This window comes from Mytilus californianus, unplaced genomic scaffold (genome assembly GCF_021869535.1).
Source record: "Mytilus californianus isolate M0D057914Y unplaced genomic scaffold, xbMytCali1.0.p SCAF_4, whole genome shotgun sequence".
Lineage (NCBI taxonomy): Eukaryota > Metazoa > Mollusca > Bivalvia > Mytilida > Mytilidae > Mytilus > Mytilus californianus.
The window spans coordinates 53,602,845-53,609,463 of record NW_026262690.1 but is presented as its reverse complement, the minus strand read 5'-3'; the positions used below and the strand labels follow the sequence as shown (position 1 = coordinate 53,609,463).

At 34.1% G+C, this 6,619-nt stretch overlaps 1 long non-coding RNA gene across 1 annotated transcript; it reads left to right on the top strand.

Annotated features, from left to right (window-relative positions):
- Positions 1-2,538: 2,538 nt before the first annotated feature.
- LOC127738270 (uncharacterized) lies at positions 2,539-6,619 on the top strand. Its single transcript, XR_007999977.1, has 2 exons — positions 2,539-2,582; positions 6,242-6,619. It is a non-coding gene; the product is annotated as an uncharacterized LOC127738270 (long non-coding RNA).

Sequence of the window (6,619 nt, the reverse complement as noted above, 5' to 3'; positions counted from 1 at the left end):
TTTTTTTTTTTGTTGGGTTTTCGATCGTGCAGTATGTACACATGTACAAATATAGTTAAATCTGTTATAATTGCGGTTCAAACGATAATTCCATAAATAATCACACCCAGAGTTTTTATTGGTACTAAGGTCTATGTAATACGAGGAAATACAAACTTTTCTATTTTGCCAGGGAAAAAAATAATCATGGATACCAGGTTCAAAATTTTGTACGCCAGACGCGCGTTTCGTCCACAAAAACATCTTCAGTAACGCTCGAAACAAAAGATATAGCATCCCGGCTTCTCATAGGTCGTCTTTATTTTTGCTCATTTCAAGGTTAAAATGAGCAAAAATAAACATTTAACTGATTATTGTTCTATTCTTTATTATAGAAAAGGGGGGGGGGGGGGTGATGTTTTTCGGTCTGTATGTCTGTCCATCTCATATCGGGTTAAAGTTTTGGTTTAAGATAAGTTACCAGGAATTTGTGCTCTCATCAACTTGAAACTTAATACCATGTTCATTATATGGTGTGAAGATTTTACGGCAAGACATGCCAAATTAGGATTTTGTCCCTAAGTAACATAGACATGTTACAGTGCAAGCGATACATGGTATCATTTGGACACATACAGTATTCTTTTTAGGTCAACTGACCTCCAATGGGCCAAGTGAGCTTTTCTCAACACTAGACGTCCGTCGTCATCCGTTAACTTTTACAAAAATCTTCTGTGAAAGAACCGGGTCAAATGTAACCAAACTTGGCCACAATTATCTTTGGGGTTTCTAGTTGTAACTAATGTGTCCGATGATCACGCCTGCTAATCAACATGGCCGACGTGGCTATAATTAGAACATATAAGGGATTAAAGGCAAGTTTTGTCTATCATCTTGAAAACTGAATTAGAGAAAATCTGACCGGCAGAAATGTTCACAATTTTGAGATTTACCTACTGTTTATTTACATCAAAAATGTCAGACCACTTCTTGTAGGAATTATTGCCTTCAAAGGACACATTTTACAAATTTTGTTCTCTTTTTTGCCTATTATCTTAAAAACTGTTATAGACGGAGATGAACTTTGATAGCAAAAATGATCAGCAAGACGAGATATACAAATGATTCAAATTATTCGGAAATCGTCAACGACTGCTTATTGTAGTTATTGGTCGTTAATGACGAATTTTACCAATTTATTGCGTTTTGCCTAACATCTAAAAAACTATAATAGATACGTTAGATAGAAACTTTAAAATCTAAAATGATCAGCAAGACGTCAACATATAAGTCAACATGGCCCAAACCGTAAGTCTAGTTTATAAGCTCAAGGTTAAAGTCAGAATTAAACATTATTTATGTCCACGCACTCCGAAAAAAATAAAAGTAGTCCAAAGAACAAAGACAGACAACAATGAACAGGACAAGATATATAGACGAACAAAGAACAACGAAATGCACATGATCCAGATACATGTACCTCGACTGGTACAGACTGTAGCCGTAAATTTGGTGGGATCAAACCATTTTCCGTGCGCACTAATCTTGCAATTTATCGGCTATCTAGAAGTAAAACACAATAGTACAGTAATACGACTAAATTAAACAAAGAAATAAAGGACGTCACATCATTTGGAAAGCAGGGTTTAAATGTGCTTGCTACTATAGATGCAGAAAGTTAGGTACATGTAGCTATTGGTTGAATACCGCCGCTTAAGTAAACAAAAAAAAAGAAAAAAAGAAAAGATACCAAGTACAAGAATGGAAGAAATAAAAACAGATTGGATAACAAACCTGGCAAATAAAAAGTTAGATCCTGAGTAAACGATTTTCAACTTCCATTGCAAATTTATGATTTTGATTCGTTACAATCAAACTTGATGGAATTATTACTGTTTGCATCTTCCACCTTGCACCATGTGGTCAACCTCATTAAAGGTAAGTATTTGGCATATCCAATAAACATTGTTTAGAGTTAATGTGTATGCTATATGGAATATTGTTGTCAGGGGAAAATGTAGATGGTATACGTACTCGCATGAGTCTCTACAGCCTTTTTTCCAAGTTTTGCTATTATAGGTTCAGTCATCGTTCTCGTTTCTATATTTTGATTAGTATACTTGAAATTTACCAAAATAAGCGAAAATTGTAGTTTTGAGCTATACTTACCTTTAGTCAATTACGTATAAAGGGTCATATGCTTAGAATACCCCCCCCCCCCCCCCAAAAAAAAAGTGAGGCTGTGATACTATGAATTCTAGGAAATATTGCATAGAAATCGTTTTGAAAATCGTCTTTGTGTGAAAAAAAGAAATTTGAACCTTTTTGTTTCACCAAAAGTGACCTAATAATACATTACAATTATATAGCACTGAAATATTGCATATGTTTTATGCATGCGAGTATACAAAAATGTAATGCGTCATTATGACATATCTGGTTAAAAAATGTACATGCACGAACATGCAGTTTTGTCATAGATTGCAGCTAATCTGTCTGGTTTTAAATCATATCAAATTAAACCATTTCGCTGCTTGCTCGCCCACTCGTCTGAATCAGTTTATGTGGGATGGCGGAAAACGGTGAACAGGCACAGTGACTCGGTAAGCCGGCAGATTATAATTTTGTAAATCAATGTTTTCAATTTGTTTTCGTATTGCCTGTCTTTTTATATTACATTATTAACTTAAGGTATATATTCATTGTTGGCTAGGATTTTGCAGTATACGGATATGGAAAGTAAACTGTACATTGATAGAAAACAAAGAAATACTGATGCCAATGTTAAATACGTTAATAATGTAATATAAATTGACAGGAAATACGAAATCAATTTTGAAAAACATTGCAGTTATTCGTGAATGAATAAACATATCATATTTATGGTGAACGGATTAGACCATTTGTCGTTTTTGTCTTTTCGCCTTTCATATTCTACAGGGTGAAAACACGAATTCGAAAACGCGAAATTGAAAATGCGAAAACTTCTCGTTTTCGCCCTATACAATATAAAAGGCTAAAACTCGAAATGGTCTTATCCGGCCACCATAATATTACGTGTATACTCATAAATTGTAAGTTGACTTCCTTCAGAGCTTGGTAAATAAAAGGGCAACCTGGGTGCCAGATAAATTTAATATATTACTACTGATTATTTTCCCTATAACGAATATAGAAATAGGCAAATGGTGTATAATTGCCAATGAGACAACTTGCATGCTTGCAATCTTGTCAACACAGAAATCCATAAAGACCAAATGACATCATTGTAAGTTTTACGTTATTTTGTTCTAGATATACCCTGACCGATTGACCTCACTTTCATGGTTCATTGTTTTTTTTCTCTTGTGATTAGGTAATTATTTCAGTTACTCTAAAAAAAAGGGGGGGATCTGAGGGAAGAGGTTAAATCATTATTTAATGACACTTGACCTTGACCTCGTTTTTATGGTTCGTTTTCGCGATTAAGGTCAATTTTCAGTTCACTGAATTAAGTACTACATGTAGTTATAAATAATTACAGCCTATTATTATTTATTACTACATGTAGTACTTAATTTATAGGTCAACTATATAAGTTGTATGATGATTGTAACATTTTCTCTCTTACAAGAGTTGCATCATTGTGACCTTATTTTCGTGTATAATGGATTCACATCGATTTCAGTGATTCAATCAATTCTACAGCATCTGTTTGCAATGTCCCTTGTTAGTTAACTTTCAGTAAACAGACCAGTCATAACCCGTCATGAAAACGAGATTTATCTTGCTTGTACAGTCTTGTTTTTGATTCGCACTTAAATGTGTATTTATTTACTTGAACATTTCATTTTTATTTAACTCATTTTATGGTTACCGTATTTCACACGTGTATATATAATTATGTACATACAAATGTATAAGTATATAAACAAGCAGTTTATGGTCCTATTACATAACTGACTATGTCATCGCCATCATGGATATATGTTGGTTTGCTAATCGAGATCACTTAATTAATTGGAACACTAAATATGATTTTTTTCTCGTTATAAAACCATAAGTATTTACACCAACTGTATACTAATTAATGTTTTCATTGTTTATGTGTTTTTAATTGTTTGCAGTTTAATTGTTATGATGCCAAAGGCTAACTAAAATAGTAAACGTCCACTAGTGTAGTGCCTATCAGACATGTATGATGAATTACATACCAGATAAAAGACACAAACAGTAACTTACATCACTAACATGTTATATATGTACATGTAGATAGAGCAGTGTCTTCTGTTATTTAACCTTGTGGTCTGTTCAAACATGAGATCCTTTACTTGGTGTTCTGAAAATCGTAAACGTAGTTCATTGGCAAATAAAGACATCCCTTGCTGCACATTACTGAACTTGGAAACGAATGTGTGATTGAGTTTTAAATATAAAATTTATTTTCTTATGGTGCATGATATATTATAATTTGATGTCTTTAGTTGTAATTTCTATTAAAGCTATAATCTTCAGAGATTTTGTAAAATCACTAGCAGTTTAAGTAATTATGTAAAATCCCTGAAATTGTAAGGAATTTTATAAAATCATATAACTGAAATAATGGCTATGGACTTTGTAAAATCCTATATATAGCCATATAAACAAATGTCACAAATGTATTGGAGATGTATTTTTGTCTAATAAGAATAACTTGTTTGAACTATTTTTGTCGAGCCTGCGACTTTTGTCGCAGAAAGCTCGACATAGGGATAGTGATCCGGCGGCGGCGGCGGCGTTAGCTAACTTCTTAAAAGCTTTATATTTTAGAAGGTGGAAGATCTGGATGCTTCATACTTTGTATATAGATGCCTTATGTTATGAAAATCAGGTCAAGGTCAGATGACACCTGCCAGTTGGACATGTACACCTTACAGTCCTTCCATACACCGAATATGCTAGACCTATTGCTTCTAGTATCTGAGATATGGACTTGACCACCAAAACTTAACCTTGTTCACTGATCCATGAAACGAGGTCGACGTCAAGTGAAAACTGTCTGACAGACATGAGGACTTTGCAAGGTATACACATACCAAATATAGTTATCCTATTACTCATAATAAGAGAGAAATTAACATTACAAAAAATCTTAACTTTTTTTCAAGTAGTCACTGAACCATGAAAATGAGGTCAAGGACAATGGATTGTCCTTGACCTCATTTTCATGGTTCAGTGACTACTTGAAAAAAAATTAAGATTTTTTGTAATGTTAATTTCTCTCTTATTATGAGTAATAGGATAACTATATTTGGTATGTGTATACCTTGCAAAGTCCTCATGTCTGTCAGACAGTTTTCACTTGACGTCGACCTCGTTTCATGGATCAGTGAACAAGGTTAAGTTTTGGTGGTCAAGTCCATATCTCAGATACTAGAAGCAATAGGTCTAGCATATTCGGTGTATGGAAGGACTGTAAGGTGTACATGTCCAACTGGCAGGTGTCATCTGACCTTGACCTGATTTTCATGGTTCAGTGGTTATAGTTAAGTTTTTGTGTTTTGGTCTGTTTTTCTTATACTGTATGCAATAGGTCTACTATATTTGTAGTATGGAAGGATTGCAAGCTGTACATGTCTGCCTGGCATGGTTCATCTGACCTGGACCTCATTTTCATGGTTCATTGGTCAATGTTTAGTTTTCTTGGTTAAGTCTGTATCTTAGAAACTATAAACAATAGGTCAACTATATTTAGTGTATTGAATGATTGTAAGGTGTACATGTATTTCTGCTTGGTTTATATGACCTTGATTTCATTTTCTTGGATCATGTCAAGTGTATGTGATAGTTGTAGTAAAGCTTTATATTTAGGACTATCAACATAATATCAATGATTAGTAAAGAAGGCGAGACATTTCAGCGTGTGCACTCTTGTTATGAACAGATATCATTCACCGGTTAAAATTGAGATACAGTGATTTTAAAAAGGCCGAATGGGATAACTATTTTACATCCCAGCTGTTCTAGATTACATAAAAAACCATTTACGCTTCATAACATCTAGTTTTAGAACGCCACACAATCATTATAATATACTTTATATATTACTATATAGTATATACCCTTTATGAGCCCCGGACACAATGTTTAAATATGCTAAATTAAGTGAGTTTTCATTCAGTCGTCCTGGTGTAGGGGTATGAATCGTGGGATATATGCTAAAGGTCTTGAGTTCGATTCCCAGCATATACACTGGATTTTTTCCACATAAATTTTGATAGTTAGTCTTTTCTGTATGTTACAGAACAAAGGAAAGCATGCAGAACAAAGAAACGCAAGCTAGGGTGATCTGGTAGTGGTGATCCGGCTCAGATTACCCCTGGTAGAACAAAGGAGCTGGGATGTAATTACAGTTGCACACATTACAAATTACCGCTAATGTTTTACATGATATAGTTTGGATGACGTCTATGCTGATACACAATTACCCTGCACCTATTGGCCCAAGTTCGCCACTTTTGTTTCAAGAACAACCATATTTTACACGATCTAATAAGCACAGTCAGACACAAATGACAGATAGTTCACTGCTTGACAAAAAGATAACATTCAGAAATTTATAAAACATCACCACGTTGCAGACATGTACATAGGGGATTAAAAAAGAGGGGTACTCACTCGG